The 20,364-nt window shown below is 42.3% G+C and overlaps 1 long non-coding RNA gene across 1 annotated transcript in view; it reads right to left on the bottom strand.

Annotated features, from left to right (window-relative positions):
• LOC127647618 (uncharacterized) overlaps positions 1-16,275 on the bottom strand; it is a 40,884-nt gene extending 24,609 nt beyond the window's left edge. Inside the window, exons 1-4 of the long non-coding RNA XR_007971082.1 lie at positions 15,899-16,275; positions 15,199-15,374; positions 5,107-5,296; positions 4,887-4,960 (exon numbers count right to left, since the gene is read on the bottom strand). This is a non-coding gene — a long non-coding RNA (uncharacterized LOC127647618). The remainder of the gene's footprint in view (positions 1-4,886; positions 4,961-5,106; positions 5,297-15,198; positions 15,375-15,898) is intronic.
• Between the last annotated feature and the right edge of the window lie 4,089 nt (positions 16,276-20,364).

The following is a 20,364-nucleotide window of genomic DNA, read 5'->3' as shown; positions in this document are numbered from 1 at the left end:
ACCATTGATGATGAGCTAAATTTCACAGACCACATCTCAAAGACTGCAAGATCATGTAGATTTACACTCTACAATATCTGGAAGATAAGACCCTTCCTCTCTGTACATGCCATACAACTGCTCGTTCAGTCCCTTGTCATCTCTAGACTGGACTACTGTAACTCTCTCATTGCAGAACTCCCTGCATGTGCAATTAGACCTCTCCAAATGATCCAGAATGCAGCTTTAATGGACCTAAGAGAGCACATGTTACACCACTCCTCATCTCTCCACTGGCTGCCGGTTGATGCACGTACAGAACAGTCACAATCTAAAATCATTTCTGTAGATCTACACTCCCGCCAGAAGCCTGCGGTCGGCTAATGAACGTCGCCTTGTTGTACCAACACAAAGAGGCACCAAAACACTTTCAGCTTCATCAATCCGCGATGGTGGAATGACCTTCCCAACTCCATCCGTGAAGCTGACTCACTTTATGTCTTTAAAAAATGGCTAAAAACATCTTTTCCATGACTCTTAACCAGTCTCTAATAAAAGATATTTCTTGCACTTTAATCAGTTTTGTATACTATTCTGATGGTAGTGAAACTTTGTAGTGTGGCACTTTTCAGACCACTGTCTCCTTAAGATGATTCGCTTATGTTCTCCTCTTTTGTAAGTCACTTTATATAAAAGTGTCTTCCATATGAATAAATGTAAATGAAAAATTAAATGGGTCTTTAATTTAATTAAATTCCCATATTTCTGGAATCAAACAGCCCTAGATAACAACTTTTGGGGACATTCAGTGAATTCAATTGGAAACCAATTTTCTAGAAATTAAGTTAATGATTTGGTTAAATCTAAAAATCTTTAATTAGTCTATTGTAATTATATAATTAGCTTCATAAATAAACAATGATTTGTCCTCATTTCGAGATGTCAGTAAACATCTATGGATAGCTATAGAGCGCAAGTATTTCCGGAAGTTCCGAAAGTAATTTTCCCATTCATTTCTGCCATCTGGATTTCAAAAAATACTTCATAAAAGAGTTGTAAGTCAAGAACCAAATCAACCCACTTCGAGGTGAATCACAACATTACAACTTTAATTTGAAGAAATTGTGGCTGTTTGAATGGACCTAACGATCTCGTGAAGTGTGTTCCTCTGTGGTAAACTGATTGGAACTTCTGAATTCTCGGGTGAACGCACCAAGGTGATGACTTCATGCCACAGTGACACAGTGACAGGGATTTTTAAAAGTTAATAAAGTTTTAATTAGCGATTCGTTTTTCCCACAAACATATCAAATCACTTCAGAAGACATTACTTGATCAGCTGGAGTCATGTGGATTACTTTGATGCTGACTAATTATGCCTTTTGGACCATCAAAAATTGGTGTCATTTCATTTGCATTGAATGAAGCTAAAACTCTGAGATACATTCCTAAAAATATTAAATCCGCTTCTGATGAAGAAAGAAGGTCATATATATCTGAGATGGCCTGAGGGTGAGTGAATTATCAGCAAATTCGCATTTTTGGTTGAACTATTCCTTTAATTCTTTTTAAGGAGTCACGTGGCGCTGTGCGAGGAGTGAACACGTGAACACGCGCACTTTGCTAGTTTTAATACTATTTGTGTCACAAACTGGTGAAATTCCATACACCCTGATTCTTAACTGTTCTAGAAAGGAAATATGTCAAGGAATTCAAAATCCTCTGGCTCTGGAGACATTAAAAGACACTTACATGCTCAAGCTGATTCCCCTCAGCGGCAGGCCAAAAGCCCCGGACTCTGAACTGAAAGAAATCCGGCGTGAATTGATGAATGTGTCGGCAATGCTGACGAAGGTCGTTGCTGACTTGGAGGATCTTATTGTAATATGTAGATCTATCACTGCCATGGAGACGACATTCACTAAGATGGTTACAAGAATGTCAGATGTTGAGAAATGGATTGATTATATGGAGTCATCGGAGAGGGAATTAGCTGCTAACCTGCTAGATTTGGAATGCATAGGGAAAAAATGGGAGGATTTGGAGAATCGTAATCGACGAAACAACATCCGAATTGTTGGAATTCCTGAGCATGAGAAAGGCCGAGATATGATAAAATTCCTAGATGGGCTCTTCCAGTGTCTGCTTGACATAACAGGCCATAAGCTGGAAATCGAACAAGCTCACAGAGTTCCGGCTCGAGATCCGTGGATGGAGACAGGCCTTGATCAATTCTGGCCAAATTTCTGACATCATCCAATAAAGATCTTGTGTTATGAGAGGCGAGGAGTAAAGGAAAGCTTTCTTGGAAGAACCACAGCACTTTCTTGTTCCCAGACTTTGCGAATTCGACAAGAGATAAGAATGAATGATTCAGTGAATGCAAGAAAATCTTACATCAATGTAATGTTGCATTTGATCTAATGTTTCCGGCCAAACTGAGAATGGATACTAAGGATGGCCATAGAGAATTTACATGCCCACAGCAAGCATTTTCCTACATAAAGACATTGGGGTAAGTAAGCCATTTGGTGATATTAATTTTGCCGCCTAGTGGACCTGACTCGCTGAACATTCTCTTGACTGTTCGAGGAAACTGGATGCCTTTTTCATTTTGTTTTATGCTGGTTCCATTTAGTGGCGGCAGTTTGTTTTGTATAGTATCAGACCTCTTGTGAATCTGCTCGTTTTGGATGCTTATGCCTCCTGTTGGCTGAAATTGGTTTTGTGGAATATTTCTTGCAGTACAGTGGAGTAAGTTTGACTGGCCCATTTTTTTATTTTATTTTGTGCTGGTTCCGTTAGCGGCTGCAGCTTGTTCTGTGGAAGAACACACCTTCGGGACAGTTATGTGAATGAATCTACAAATTTTTTGTGTTTATTCCGCTTATGGGCTGGAGTTTGTTTTATAGATTGTCTTCTGTTGTGTAATTCTGTTTTACAAATATTTGTATAGAAACCCCAGACTTCCCCAGAGCAATCCAACAGTAAAGATGTTGCGGGGGCTCTCATAGGCGTACATGGACTGTTTGGGTTTAGAGGGGCAGATGCTGTTTGGCGCTGTCATGAGCGGGGTGTGGCGGGGTGAGCACGATACACACACAGTGAGTGTGGCGTCAACCCTCGGTCTCAAGACTGTCTTCACAGGCATATGGCAGGTGAGAGGGGAAGGTGGCCCGGCCTCTAGCCCGTCTGTGCAGTACTGTGCAGTACTCCCTGGCGACTCATCTGATCGGCCTGGGGGTCCGAGGAGCATTATTCTCGTTCGAACACTCCCAGCTCTGGTCCTGGTCATGTTAGGATGCCAGTGTGTGCACACATGTAGATTTGAACCTGGCTCCCCGAGAAGAGGTGCGCTCTGCATTTTAAAGTCAGCGGTGAAGCATTACAATAGGTGTACTTCATTCACCACTGTCAAAACGAGGCTTACTAATTATGCACCTCCTCTCACTCTCCAGCCAACTCCCATCGTGAGCCTGGCTGAAGGGTGGTCCTAAGAGGCGGGGCAATGATGACGAGTTGGTGGGGTGGATCATTCTGCCACAGGGGTTAATGTGCAAGTGGGGGGTTAGGGGTTAATTGTTGCACCAATGTGGAATGTGGACTTTATCATTTTATTTTTGACACACAATCTATTATTTCAAAATGTCAAATGTTAATATGAGTGTATTGTCTCTCTATTGGGTTGGGGCATCCAATAAAAAGAAGGAATATTATTTCTCTACTTAAACATAAGAAATTTTATATAGTGTTTCTTCAAGAAATGCATCTTTCCCTTCAGAAAGCTGAAAAATTGGGGAAGATATGGGGTGGAGATGTTTTCTTTAGTGTTGGCTTGAGTAAGAGCAGGGGAGTCATTACATTGATAAATAAACATCTACAATTCAAATATCTCAGACAGACTAAAGATCAATTAGGAAGAGTCATTATTGTTTTAGCTGAGATTCAGGGGCAAAGGTTAATTTTGGCAAATATTTACACACCTAATGTTGATGATCAGGGCTTTTTTATAGATCTTGAAGGGACGTTTGCACCCCTCATGATATAATATTGGGAAGAGACTTTAATCGTTTGATGGACTCAGTACTTGATAATGTCACGATTCATGAATTCGCTGTTTCCTTCATGTCCCGTTTTATTGTTGTTCTGTGTGTGTGAGCATGTGTTAGTGGGCGTTACCGCTCGTTCCATTGATCAGCGCACCAGCTGATCTCATTCCCTGCACCAGCTGCTGCCTATTCACTCATATGCATTTATACTCATCACAATCTCCTCTCTTTGTCAGATCGTTGGTTTGGTTCCCTCAGTGTTGTCCTTCGTATGCCTGTCCGTTATCTATTCTGGTTCGTGTTCCTGTTCGGTGTCTTCGTGGTTCGTCTCGTCTGGATATTCACCTGCACAGGATTTACTCCTTCACTCTTCACCAGCCCCCCTGTATTTCTGAACTGTTTTGTGTTATTCTGACCACTCATTAAAGGAGTTACTTGCATTCTTGCTTCCGCCTTTTGATTGTCACAGATAATAGTGAAGCAAAAGTGTGTAAGTCCCCTAGAGCAACATCAACGCTTCACAGGATGTGTACAAATCTTGATCTTACAGATATTTGGAGACTTTTGAACCCGTCTGGAAGGGACTATACATTTTTTTGTGAGTGTGTGTGTTTGTGTGAGCGTGTGAGTGTGTTTGTGTGTGTGTTGAGTTGATCAACTGAACACTGTTAAACAGATTGACAAAAAGAAACTCTTATGAGAGCAGTGGATTTATCACAGATTATCACAGATTAAAGTGTGTGTGTGTGTGTGTGTGTGTGTGTGTGTGTGTGTGTGTGTGTGTGTGTGTGTGTGTGTGTGTGTGTGTGTGTGTGTGTTTTGTGTGTGTGTGTGTGTGTGTGTGTGTGTGTGTCTCACCTCGTGTTTGTGCAGCCGAACTTTTATTCCTCCATCTCAGAAACCGCATGATTCTGTAGCGCTCTCATACCCTACTGCACACACACACACACACACACGTATTTATTATGTTGTCTTGAACACAACATTACTGTTATTTTACTGACATGATTTACAGTTTTTCTCATTTCCAAAGATCAATTGTAACTCCTGATAGAGCTTAAATAACACATGCACCAACCTCACCACAGACTGTCCTGACTCTGTCTGTCTGCTGATAGTGAGTGTGTTGTGTGTTTCCTGCAGACACTTTTAGCAGTCGGTCTACAGTCTCTCTGTAGTGTCTTTTTCTCATTCCTCATGAGTGTGTTTGAGTGTGTGTTTGTCCTCTGGATTTGCTGTCCTCTTCAGCGTCCTGGTTTTCAGAGCATCTGCAGGGAGAAAAAAGACCTTCATGTTTAGAAAGAACTCTCACACACACACACACACACACACACACACACACACACACACACACACACTCACACACTCATGTTGTGTTTCCATGTTTTATGGGGACTTTCCATAGACATAATGGTTTTTATACTGTACAAACTTTATATTCTATCCCCTAAACCTAACCCTACCCCTAAACCTAAACCTCACAGAAAACTTTCTGCATTTTTACATTTTCAAAAAACATAATTTAGTATGATTTATAAGCTGTTTTCCTCATGGGGACCGACAAAATGTCCCCACAAGGTCAAAAATGTCGGGTTTTACTATCCTTATGGGGACATTTGGTCCCCACAAAGTGATAAATACACGCTCACACACACACACACTCACACACACACACACTCAAACACACATACACACACTTAAACACTCTCTCACATACTCACACACACACTCACACACACTCAAACACACACACATACACACACTCGAACACACACTCACACACACACTCTCACACTCTCACTCACACACACACACACACACACAAACATGAGATCATTTTCAGAAACATTCTAAACATACGGAAAAATCTAATTAAGCAATTATATCACTAAATTCTATATTAATTATATATACCAATAAAAAATTAAAAAAGTTTTGAGGTAGGCCGATTATAAGCGTTGAGCGGGGTGGAAGGGGGGTGATGTTGGGGGGGTTCGAGGTAGGCCGATTATATTTATACATTTATAAATTTTTTTATCCATTTTGCAAAGACTAAAAATGTATGTCATTTTTGTCAGAGTAAAACTGATTAAAATGAATGAATATGACATGACGAAATATTGACTCTATGTACAGGAACTTTTCTTCAAAAGACAAACTATGGGGGGTCTGTGTATCTCAGCGAGTATTGACGCTGACTATCACACCTGGAGTCGTGAGGTTGAATTCAGGGTGTGTTGAGTGACTCCAGCCAGTGTCCTAAGCAACCAAATTGTCCCAGTTGCTAGGGAGGGACATGGTGTAACTTCCTCGTGGTGATGATTAGTGGTTCTCTCAGTGGGGCGTGTGGTGAGTTGTGTGTGGATCCGGAGAGTAGCATGAGTCTCCACATGCTGTGAGTCTCCGCGGTGTCACGTGAAAAGATGAGCGGATTGACGGTCTCAGAAGCGGAGGCAACTGAGATTTGTCCTACGCCACTCGAATTGAGGTGAGTAACCGCGCCACGAGGACCTACATAGTAGTGTGAATTGGCCATTCCAAAATGGAGAAAAGGGGAAAAAATAAAACAAGGTACAAAAAGACAAACTATGACTTAAACGAAAAACTGTGAAAAATGAACATTGCAGTTGATAAAGCAAATTAAACTGTAATAATACCGTAAACTAAAAACATAAAACTAGCAATAAGGGGGATAAAATATACTTTATTTACATGAAAATAGTATGTATAGGAAGTCAATTTCAGAAGTCATGCGTATTACAGTTTTTTACAGTCGCTAGGACACATTTGTCAATACTTGGGTCACTTTTTCAAAACTCTTCACACAGTTCTCCTAACCAACTTTCAGCTCAGCACAGCAGTTAATTTCAAATTCAAAATGCACTAAAACTACCAAAACACTTTATTCATGTCTCAAATCAACACATTCTTCCATAACACTAGCAAAGGTTGACAGCCAACAAACACACTTTGTCGCCCACAAAACAATGACCTAAAAAACACTAACAACATGTCGCATTATACAATCTCTGTTTATAATTCACTGCAATAGAGGTTACTGGAATGAATCAGACATGATGAAGAATGCTTCAATATATTTTATGTCTTTTATTTTTATTTTTTTGCACTGAGTAATTCCAAAATACAAGAATTTGTATACACACCATCCACTGATACAGATACAACAGTAATGCTAATCTACTCGGTCTTCTCCATCTGGCCACAGGTTCTCATCCACATCACATCTTATGTCATCTAGGGCAATACACCTAGGAAAGAATCTTCTGGCATGCCTGATCCATCCCTGGCAATCTTCTGCTGATATGTCCTGGCATCCAGCATTCATTGCGTCCAGGAGGGACATTTGATCATGTGGATGGTGGTCATAAACCTTCCACCTCCATGAGGAAAATAATTCCTCTATTGGGTTGAGGAATGGAGAGTAAGGTGGGAGGAAAAGTGACACCATTCTGGGATGGGCTGCAAACCACTCGGTGACTGCACGGGAGTGGTGAAATGCCACATTGTCCCATACAATTATAAATGTTGGCAGATTTCTACTCTCTGCATCCCTTTCCTCACCTAGCACAACCCTTCCATAGAGATCATGCAGGAACGCAAGGAGACGTTCAGTGTTGTATGGCCCAATTAGTGGTTTGTGTAACAGCAGTTTGTGTAACATATACTTCTGTTGTGCTCACTGTGTGAAGAGTTTTGAAAAAGTGACCTAAGTATTGAGAAATGTGTCCTAGCGACTGTAAAAAAACTGTAATACATTTGCACAGTAAACGTAGACCACGATTCATAAAGGCATGACAACCCTACAGAAACATACTGTGTCCAGCATTATAGCAGGTAAACAACTTCATCAAATGGACAAACATCCATCCAGACTGCAGCGGTAATGTCCTGAACATCAGCGGATCACGTGACAGCGACACGTCGCTCCTGTGTTTACAGAAATGACGTCAGCAGTTTCATACAAAATCTGACCCGACAGCTCAAAATACAAATCATTTTTCTAGGCTTACCATAGTGAATCGGGGTAAGAGCATTGTTTTGAACACAATTGTTGATGTACTCAATCAATAATGGCAATTTCTTCATTTTTAACCAAACAATCTTACATAGTGCAGCTTTAAGCTTAAGATTTCTGCACAACAAGCATCAAACAGAATTACAAAAATAACGATTGTCTCCTCAAACAATCACTTTATGCTTATCAATCGATCTAATAGCTCTGCATATCAAACGTGTCTTTACAGTGATTTATTATCTGATCAGTACAAACGCATCTAGTGACCAAGTGTAAATTCCCCAAACTGACATATTGATTTAACATTGAATTAATCGCACAGCAGCCTTCAGGGTTTGGATTTGGACTTTCAATCACAGGACAGAAGACATGAAGCTCCAAATCGAGAAAGACCACGAACTGAGGGATGTAGATGAGAGATCACAGAACTGCCATGAAAGATTCCCACAGGTACTAAAGCAAACAAACTTCTCTCAGATGAGGAAAAAGAGTCAATGTTCCCGTTTCTGTTGTGAATGGCACACAGTCAGAGTTTTCTTCTTTGGGAAGTTTCAACACCTTTTGTTTGCTATTTGGTGTCAAATTTGGAAGGGAAACACAAAGGGTAGATTACTGAGCATACTCGACACTACCCTTCAAAAGTTTGGTCACTAAAACAGTTTTGCTCTTGAAAGAAATAGATGCTGCTCTTCGATCAGAAGCACAATCTTAAACATTAGTGATGCTGCAAAGGTTATCACTGTTTCATGTGGAAAAGTGATGTAAAAAGCCCCAATTTCATTACTCATGTAATCCTTACGAAATTATTCTCATGTGCTAATCTCATACTCAAGAAACTAATCATTTGTGCAAGAACAGTGGAAAACAGTTGTGCTATCCAGTTAAGTACTGACATAGCAATACAGGTTCCTGCAAACTAATGACAAGTTTGGGAAGAGAAAGCATGTGATGAAACCTGAAGATCTGCCTGAGCTGTCACTGCTGCAAGTTTCCTGTTAGTTTGAGCAACATGAACAAACGGACACGTTAAAGGATGGGTGTTTGTTTATATGTGTTTTCTCTATACGTGTCTCGTAGGTGTTGGTGTTGCTGGAGGTGAGTCTGGCAGGATGAACAGGTGTGAATGTGTTGTTCCTATTAGCAGCATGAAAAACAACTGTTATATATGAAAGCATTGAGGGCGGTCGAGAGCATCACAAGTTTCCATTTCTCGGCTTTATTCAAATGAGAATGAAAAACATATGTGAGCATCAATACTGGGGTTTCTGCTGGATTCACTGAAGAAGGTCCTTCCTCAGGGGAATTCGCCAGGGAGGAGCTGTCGCGAGGAACGTGAGGTCCGAGAACCAGGTCTGAGTGGGCTAGTAAGGAGCCATGAGGGTGACCTGCTCCTTGTCCTCCTTGACCTTGCACAGAACCTGTGCAAGTAGACTCACTGTGGGGAACGCATATTTGTGAAGCCCTAGGGGGCATCCATGTGCCAGTGCGTCTGTGCCGAGGGGGCTCCCGTCAAGGCATACCAGAGCGGGTAGTGGGAGGATTCCTGGGAGACAAGCAGGGCTACCTGTGTCTTGCTGAATCGACTCTAAATCAGCAGGACAGCCAAAGGGTGCAATTTCCACTCTCCCCTGAGCGTTACATGCCGTGATAGAGCATCTGCTGTGACATTGAGGTTGCCCAGAATGTGAGTAGCATGCAGTGACCTGAGCCACCACTGACTCCAGAGGAGGAGACGATGGGGGAGTTGTGACATGAGACGGGAGCGTAAACCACCTTGGCGGTTTATGTAGGCCACCGTTGAGGTGTTGTCCATGCGGATCAGCATATGCTTGCCCTGAATCAATGGCCATAGCCTCCGCAGGGCGAGCAGTACTGCCAGCAACTCGAGGCAGTTGATGTGCCAACGTAGGTGAGGTCCTATCCAGGAGCCAGCAGCTGCATGTCTGTAGCACATGGCGCTCCAGCTGGTCTTGGAGGCATCCATCGTAACCACGACACGCATGGACACTTGCTGTATGGGGACTCCTTCTCGCAAGAACGCAAGGACTGGAAAGGCGGAAAGCAGTGAGCGTTAAAGCCACGCGATGTGTGCTGCGGTGCCATGCGTGCCTCGGGACTCGGGCAGGAGCCAGAGCTGTAGCAGTCACATATGTATCAACCCGAGTGGCATGACTGCCGCTGAGGTTGCCAAATGCCCCAGCACCCTCTGAAAGTCATTGATCATTGACGCCGAGTATAACTCTATGCCAAGAAAAGAGATGCTCTGAACCGGAGAGAGTTTGCTCCTTTCTCAGTTGACCCGAAGCCCTAAACGGCTGAGGTGCTTGAGCACCAGGTCCCTGTGTGCACACAGTAACTCTCGAGAGTGTGCTAGAATCAGCCAGTCATCGAGGTAGACGCTAGACATTTGGCAGACGCTTTTATCCAAAACGACTTACAGTGCACTTATTACAGGGACAATCCCCCCGGAGCAACCTGGAGTTAAGTGTCTTACTCAAGGACACTTTCTGATTACCAGTTTAGTGCTTTAGCCCACTACGCTGCCACCACTCCTACACTCCTATTATGTGTATGCCCACTTCCCTTAGCGGGGGAAGGGCAGCCTCCGCGACCTTCGTGAAGACGAAGGGGGACTGGGACAACCGAAGGGGAGGATCTTGTACTGATACGCACGACCGTCAAACACGAACCATAGGAAGGGTCTGTGTCGAGGTAAGATTGAGATGTGAAAATACGGGTCCTTCAGGTCTACCGCCCCGAACCAATCTTGATGCCGGATGCACGACAAAATGTGCTTCTGTGACAACATCTTAAATGGGAGTCTGTTCAGGACTCGCACGGGATTCATTAGAGCAACAATTAGGCCAGAGCTGGCCCTACTTGGAAGTTGCACATAAATGAACCCCTCAAGTCGTAATTATGACTGGGAAATGTGGGGATAATTTTTATACTCATGTTTTATTCTTTCAACTTGATGGTGGACATGACAGTTTCAGTACAGAATGATGATGATTGCAGCTGCCTTGTTATCATCATGCTATTTCTGTCATAAACATATCCGTACATCAGTAACCGTCTGATGATAGTCACATTTTCTATTCTATAGACCAAAATTACATTACCGTGTGCGAGCTGACTAATGTGTTTCAGGGCAAGATAAGAATGAACCAGACGTCCTCTATGTTTAATTTTCTTAACAAAAACAAAAGCACTTGAACGTGACATATTCGTGATAATGACTGCAGAATTCGGAACGTTCTGATGGCACGTGAAGGAAGCATGAATTCCCTTTTGGCCTTTGACAGCCTCAGTTTCCTGCAAACAAACTTGTTTTCTGTTCCACGCAATACAATCTCTTTAAACTGTTAATAATGCACAGATCGCTCAACAGAACAAACGGTGCACATAGATTGTTTATGACACAACTGCAGTTACGGACACTTTCACGAGTAGTTCATTGTGTCATTTGTAATTGTAATCTGGTTATTTGTTTCATTAATTGTATAGCACTAGCATACATTACCTTATGATTTTGCCGACTGGTTATGTCGTATGAATTATTGCGAGTCTGTCGTGACACTGTAGGATCAGTGCGAGTGTGTTAATGGATGTTGAAGAACGGGTCAGAAATCAGCTTGAGCAATTACAGCTTTATTACTGACGAGCCCGCTGATAATTACTTAATCAATTTAACACCACTGCCACTCATCTGACCATGTGTGTGTGTGTATGTGTAGTTTGACTGTGTGTGTGTGTGTGTGTGTGTGTGTGTGTGTGTGTGTGTGTGTGTGTGTGTGTGTGAGTGTGAGTGTGTGTGAGTGTGAGTGTGTATGTGTGTGTGTGTGTGAGTGTGTGTGTGTGTGTATGTGTGTGTGTGTGTGAGTGTGTATGTGTGTGTGTGTGTGTGAGTGTGAGTGTGTATGTGTGTGTGTGTGTGTGAGTGTGAGTGTGTGTGTGTGTGTGTGTGTGTGTGAGTGTGAGTGTGTATGTGTGTGTGTGTGTGTGAGTGAGTGTGAGTGTGTATGTGTGTGTGTGTGAGTGTGAGTGTGTGTGTGTGTGTGAGTGTGTATGTGTGTGTGTGTGTGTGTGTGTGGTTTGAGTGTGTGTGTGTGTGTGTGTGTAGTTTGAGTGTGTGTGTGTGTGTGTGTGTGTGTGTGTGTGTGAGTGTAGTGTGTGTGTGTGTGTGTGTGTGGTTTGAGTGTGTGTGTGTGTGTGTGTGTGTGTGTAGATTGAGTGTGTGTGTGTGTGTGTGTGTGTGTGTGTAGTTTGTGTGTGTGTTTGTGTGTGTGTGTGTGTGTGTGTGTGTGTAGTTTGAGTGTGTGTGTGTGTGTGTGTGTGTGTGTGTAGTTTGTGTGTGTGTGAGTGTGTATGTGTGTGTGTGTGTGTGTGTGTGTGTGTGTGTGTGTAGTTTGAGTGTGTGTGTGTGTGTGTGTGTGTGTGTGTGTGTGTGTGTGTGTGTGTGTGTGTGTGTGTGTGTGTGTGTGTGAGAGTGTTGGCTTTGACAAATGTAGGTTGAAGTATCCAGAGTTTTGTGGGGTACAACAGAGACCAGAGGCGAGAGTTTGGCCCATTTGGGTCGGCCCAGTTTCTTAAACTGGAACTGCGCTCCATTACCTGAACTCTCCGCTGAGAGAAAACTGTGTGAGTATGTGTGTGTGCGTGTGTGTGTGTGTGTGTGTGTGCGTGTGTGTTATGCATAAATGTGTGTGAGACATCAAACCCTCCATCGCACAGTGAAATGTTTAGCGCGGTGAGAGAGCTGAAAGTATTTCTCATAGATTCAAACAAACTGTTTACTCTCTGACAAGCTCATGTCTCAATATGCATACTTCACTATTATTAGTATGCAAATAACAATCACATTAGATGGACGTTTGAATAAGTGGTTTTTGAGGACCTGCTGCATCTGCCCAGATTGTAACGTTTGCATTAACTGAAACACTTTACTGTCCCGTTACAAGAGCATGCTACATTACCGTGAACCGCGAGTCACAACGCAAGCGCTATAGATACCAAGGCAGTTGTTCCTCGTGGTTAAATTACACTTAAAGGGATAATTACCCAAAAATTAAAACTGTCATTTAATCACCCTTACTTTGTTCATAACCAGTGTGACTTTTTCTTATGTGGAACTAGAGGAAATTAATGTCCCGTTGGCTAAATCAATATAATAGCAGTACACTGACTCAATTTCACACTTGTGTCATAAAAGTGTGTACATGACCCTTGCATCTTATTCCAACTGAAGTCACATGATTCTCATGATTCACATGATTCTCATGATTCACATGATTCACATGATTCTCATGATTCTCATGATTCACATGATACATGATACACATGATTCTCATGATTCACATGATTCTCATGATTCACATGATTCTCATGGTTCTCATGATTCACATGATTCACATGATTCTCATGATTCACATGATTCTCATGATTCTCATGATTCACATGATTCTCATGATTCTCATGATTCACATGATACACATGATTCACATGATTCACATGATTCTCATGATTCACATGATTCACATGATTCTCATGATTCACATGATTCTCATGATTCACATGATTCACATGATTCACATGATTCTCATGATTCTCATGATTCACATGATTCACATGATTCTCATGATTCTCATGATTCACATGATTCTCATGATTCACATGATTCACATGATTCTCATGATTCTCATGATTCACATGATACACATGATTCACATGATTCTCATTATACACATGATTCTCATGATTCACATGATTCTCATGATTCTCATGATTCACATGATTCACATGATTCTCATGATTCTCATGATTCACATGATTCTCATGATTCACATGATTCACATGATTCTCATGATTCACATGATTCTCATGATACACATGAGTCACATGATTCTCATGATTCACATGATTCACATGATTCTCATGATTCACATGATTCACATGATTCTCATGATTCACATGATTCTCATGATTCACATGATTCACATGATTCTCATGATTCACATGATTCACATGATTCTCATGATTCACATGATTCTCATGATTCACATGATTCTCATGATTCACATGATTCACATGATTCTCATGATTCACATGATTCTCATGATTCACATGATTCACATGATTCTCATGATTCACATGATTCTCATGATTCTCATGATTCACATGATTCACATGATTCTCATGATTCACATGATTCTCATGATTCACATGATTCTCATGATTCACATGATTCACATGATTCTCATGATTCACATGATTCACATGATTCTCATGATTCACATGATTCACATGATTCACATGATTCACATGATTCTCATGATTCACATGATTCTCATGATTCTCATGATTCTCATGATTCACATGATTCACATGATTCTCATGATTCACATGATTCTCATGATTCTCATGATTCACATGATTCTCATGATTCTCATGATTCACATGATTCTCATGATTCATGATTCACATGATTCACATGATTCTCATGATTCTCATGATTCACATGATTCTCATGATTCACATGATTCTCATGATTACTTCATAAGAAGAAAAGACCTTCATTTGTGCCATTATTCAGAAGAGTCATATGGGGTTGGAACGACAAGAGAGCAACATTTTTCATTTTCACTTTTACATTCTTATTCTGTTTTTTCGGCAGTTTAAATTCTTCATGCATATCGCCACCTACTGGTTAGGGCTGTTCAAAGGTGGAGATTTAAAGAAAAAAGGACTTAAATATTGATCAGTTTCTCACCCACAGCTATCATATCACTTCTGAAAACATGGATTACACCACTGGAGTCTCATGGATTACTTTTATGCTGCACTTATGTGCTTTATGGAGCTTCACAATTCTGGTCACCATTCACTTGCATTGTATGAACCTACAGAGCTGAAATATTCTGCAGAAGAAAGTCACACACATCTGGGATGACATGAGAGTGAGTAAATGATGACAGAACTTTCATTTTTGGGTGAACTGTTGCTTTAAGGGGCTCTGTAGAAAACATGTTGTATTCTTGAATAAATCTCACTGTACAGATAGCTGTAAGATTTGCCCTGAATGAGAAGCAGTGTGGACAGAGAACAATAAATATGAGAACACACACACATACTCACCGAACAGAGGCAATGTGTCGTAGACATCCGTGTTAAAGTCCAGCGTCCCGTTCACATTGAATGCACACACGCTCTCACCTCACATTTAGTCCGATTGTAAAAGAGCAGAAAGAGTGGCGTGTGTTTGCTCATCTGGAGAAGCGTTGCAGTTCAGTGTCATGAAGAAACTGAGTTTCCTCGGGGGAAAAAGAAGAAACACAAGCTGGATCCAAACGTGTCATCCAGTGAGATCACCAGCAAACACTGATTATGAGCGGTGATGCAGGAATAACGGTGTAATATCAGAAAGAGCCGCAGGTAAATGAATGAAATGCATCAGCAGTAATGACACAACACACATAAAGAGACAGACATGTGGGGGGAAACACTATTGAAACTTATAGACACAATATGGATATGGGATGTATAGGATTATGGATTCACAGCTGAGGTGTGTATGAGAGTGATGTGTGCAAACACACACACACACACAGGTGATGGAGCAGGAGCCTAGAGAGAGAGACAGGTGGAGGATGAGTGTATGAGGATCTATATGAGGTTGTAATGGCACAATATAGACACACACACACACACACACACTGATTGAGGTAAGACACACGTCCCTCTCTACATCACATACTGCATGTGTGTGTTCATGTGTGTGTGGTTTTCCAACAGAACACACACACAAACACACAACAGTGAACACAGATCAACCTACCTACAATCACAACACACCAGCATCAGGATGATGGAGGGAGAGCAGAAACACACACTCCTCCGCTGCTCATCAATAGCAGAAATTATAGATGAGATAGACGGAGAAGTAGACGAGCAGGCAGATGATGGACAGAGCCAGCAAATGAGAAGAGAGAGCACCTCCCACGATCACGATGAGGAAGAAAAAGAACAAAAAACGAAAGAAAAAAGCGAAAACTGCGGCCGCCTCCGTCTTTGCTGCTCTTTTGGAGGGTGTGTGTTCCTCCCTCTGATGCCTCACACAAACACCTGCTCACAACACACACACACGCCACTGTCGAAACACACACGCTGCATCTGTACCGCTGCGCAAAACACACACACACACACACACACTGCTGCCTGTATGAGAGAGAGAGAGAGAGAGAGAGAGTGAGAGCACTAGTCAGTTCTAACGCTCCCTCTCTCTATCCTGCTTGGGGGTCAGCATTAGTATTCAATGAGAGGGAGAGTGTGAATGAGAAAGAGATGGAGGTGTGAAGTGGCAATGAACAGAAATGAGCAGGAGAGTGTCTCCCTCTAGTGGATGAACAGTGTAACATCATTAAAGTCAATGTGTCCCAAAACCTAGTGCGCTTCCTTACTACATAGGCAGCTGTCTTCTAAAGGCCTAACCACACAGGCCTGTTTTTTTTTTTTTTTTAGAAGAAGAAAGACATTGATTGTATTGGTAGGACTGCGTGCAAGCAAAAGAGATACATCTTTAGATTTACTGATGCTTTTATCCAAAGCAACTTACAGCGCATTCAAGGTATAGATTTATATTGATTTTTTTTTTTTCATGTGTTCCCTGGGAATCGAACCCATGATCTTAGCGTTTCTAGCACCATGCTCTACCAGTTGAGCTACACCAGCTGGGAATGTGATTTTGTGCCTTTGTGAGATGGCCCCACGAGGCACCACTCACCCGCTGACTGTAGGCTTCTGGAGGGCACATAGACTTGAACTAGTGAGATGATGATGGGTTGTTTTGTGTACAAGCATCAGTGATAAAACAAATGCAGTCTGATGAAGACAGGTGTGACATGCGCTCTCTTGGGCTAGTTGAAAACCAAACGGACCACCGCAATCTGGCTGTACATGAAGGAATTCCTGCTAGAAGAGCATTGCAGTAGTCCAGTCTAGATCTGACAAGAACTTGGACAAGAAGTTGTGTAGCATGCTCAGATAGGAAAGGACTAATGTTGAACAGTGCAAATCTGCATGATCAAAGTTCAACTGATCATCTAACACTACCCCAAGATTTCTGGCTACCCTGGACTGTGTAATCATTGACGAGCGTAGCTGAATGCTGAAGTTATGTTTTATAGCTGCAGGAGTATCGCCAGGCTGAAATGAGAGGTAGAGTTGTGTGTCATCAGCATAGCAATGATAAGCCATAATCACAGATCCCAGTGATGTATATGGAGCAGAGGAGTGGCCCAAGCACTGAACCCTGAAGTACCCCGGTAGCTATTTGGTGTGACTGTCTGACACCGCTCCCCCTCCAAGACACACTAAAAGACCAACGTGTGAGGTAAGACTCAATCCAGCAGAGAGCGGTTCCTGTGATGCCCATTGTCGAGATGGTGGATAGGAGGGTCTGGATCAGGTGGTATAGACACATTCAGCAGAATGAGAACAGATGGATGTTACTCTTGCCAGCCTCTGAGCTTCGGTGACAGCCATCAAGGCAGTCTCAGTTGAGTGTCTGCTTTTGAATCCAGACTGGTTGCTTTCTTGCAGGTTGTTCTGGGAGAGAAAAGAGGAGACCTGATTGAACACAACACGTTCAATTGTTTTCACTATGAATGGGAGGAGAGAGACCCATCTGTAACAGGGTTTAGTGTGGGTTTCTTAAGCAGTGCACTTCATCAAGCCTGCTTAAATGTACCAGTGAGGAGAGAAGAGTTCATAATGTGTGTGTGAGCACAGGTAGGGTTGAAGGAGAAATGGCCTGGAGGAGATGGGAGGAAACAGTGTTACAACCCCGCTCTAGGGTTGAGGCGTAACATAAAGATTTCTCAACTCAAGTTAAGTTTTCCATTACTTTCTTTCATTATTTTTATTTAGAGAACACCACAACACAAGGAAGCAAATCGGATTTCAGGGTTGGGCAAGGCCAAAACAGGAGTGTATCCAAAATAACCAACTTGCCTCTCAAAATAAAATTAAACAAACAAAAAATGTACCTTTCTACCTTACTAAATCAATAAACAGGAGAAAAACATGTAAACAGAAAATAAATGGCATCAAGCCCCAATGCTTCCGTGGTGAAGAAACGGACGTTTACACACTATTTACAATTATGGGCGTCCACTAGCCACATATACAAGGTTTAAACAAAATCCAGATAAATAACAAATACAAGCTGGGCAAAAGGTATACAGGATAAGAAAATGAAAGATAACAACAATGATATTCACACTCAATAACACAGTACACCACCACTCTTAACAAAGTTCTCTACTTCTCATCAGCCACATATCCCCACACTCTCTCTGCTATGGCAGCTCTGGTCCGGTGTATTTCAATCCATGCACAACCCGGCAAGACCACTCGACGCACACGCTGTACATCACGTCCAACTGCGAATGTGAGAAAGAGAACAAGCGTGAGAGAACACAAAACAGTGATACGCTTCTTGACGTAACAATAGGATCAAGGGGACAGGTAGTAAGGTGACGGAGAGGTGATTTTTAGAGACCTCAGCCTCAGAAAGGACAGAAAAAGAGGGGAGCAGGGGGTTGTATGTTGGCAGGTTTGTATATGCTTATGGGCGGAGATGGCAAGAACCTCAAAGTTGCTTTTACAGTGTGTAGGGAGACTGGATGTACAACACTGGGCCATCTTCTAAGAGCTATGCATTCATCTTTAAATGAAATAGGGCAATCAGCATACATAAGATCTAAAAGGTTGATGAATACGATTTTAGAGGAGGTCTGTGTATCATTACCACAATCCCTAAGAGAGAAAATTGTGGCATGGTTAATCAGTGGGAGGATGATTTGGGTTATACCTTCCCATCTCTTGATATTTCCCCAGGAGTTGGGTAATGGAATAAATTGGAAGATAGTTTTCATTCGTTTTTAATGTACAGCTGAATACTTTTGAGGAGCTGGGAAAGAAAGAGGCATATATATTGTGTGTCAAAGTGTCACAGATGGGTTCTTTAGAAGGAATGAAAGTATCAGGATTGATCTTTGTGGCCCAGATCAGTCTCCGAAAACTGTTGGAGGTCTTTGTAGAAGATGCCCATTGAAAAACAGACATCAGGTCTTCAATGAAGAACAGATCATGGGGCTATAGCCACAAATAGACATGTGGCACATTTGGAACTTAGTCAGGGGATCGGGTGTCAATTTTGTGCACAGAATTAAACTTTTGTGCATTTGTTTAGTGGTTGTTTTAGGTTGGGGGCGTTGTTTAACTTATTTGAACTGTGCTGCTTGGTTTGGGGAGAATGTTTTTCTTTTCATTCATTTATTTTTGGAACAAAGTATTCTGTTAAGAAAAAGTAAAACATGTTCTAATGAATTTTATCTTTGGAGTGGCCAAAGTGTCTATATGACTTTCCAGAAAAATTATATCCAAAAAAGAGGGTCAAAGCAAGTTAACGTCTAAATTACTATTGTAACCCGTGTTCCCTGATGGAGGGAATGAGACATTGTGTCGAATGAAGCGACGCTAGGGGTCTTTCTTGAAGGCTTCGGTTACCTCTGAACTTGAGAAAAGGCCAATGAGAAATTGGCAGAGAGAATTTGCATGTCCCTCCCCCGGACATACGGGTATAAAAGGAGGGAATCATGCATCTGTCCATTCAGGTTTTGCACTGAGGAGCCGAGAATGAGTCAGGCCATTACAGTGGCTCGGTACAGCTTCATGGCCAGGGGGACACAACGTTTTGTTCCCTCCATCAGGGAATGGGGGTTACAATAGTAATCTCGAATTAAGCGACACTAGGGGTCCCTATTCAATCACACCATGCACTGAACCGTGTACGTGAACTGCTGAGGCAGGTGCGGACAGGCAGATGCGTGCCAAAGCAGCAGGCTGCATCAGACTGCATGTACCCTTCCCCAACGGCCCATAATAACGTCATAGACTATTTAGGTTCCTAAAACCTAAATAACGTCATAGACTATTTAGGTTCCTGGTATCCCCGGGGGGGTGGGGGGGGGGGGTTTGCCAAGCAATGTGCCAAGCACATTATGGGCGATGTGCCAAGCATGGGAGCAGGCCGCGCCTTTTCTCTCTATATGTTTCTCGCATAGTGTTAAAGCGGCTGGGGCCATTTAACGCTATAACATGCATTGGGGAATGCATTCTTTTCCTACTCCTACTCTTTCAGGGGGAAAAGACCCTTTGGACACCATACCCTGACCAAGCTGGGGGGAGGTTAAATGTGGCGAATACGTCACATGGGCTTTCAGGCCACATTTGGTGGTG

The sequence above is a fragment of the Xyrauchen texanus genome, chromosome 8, assembly GCF_025860055.1.
Source record: "Xyrauchen texanus isolate HMW12.3.18 chromosome 8, RBS_HiC_50CHRs, whole genome shotgun sequence".
Taxonomy (NCBI): Eukaryota; Metazoa; Chordata; class Actinopteri; order Cypriniformes; family Catostomidae; genus Xyrauchen; species Xyrauchen texanus.
Note: the sequence above shows the minus strand (reverse complement) of the source record. Positions and strands in the feature narration are given on the sequence as shown.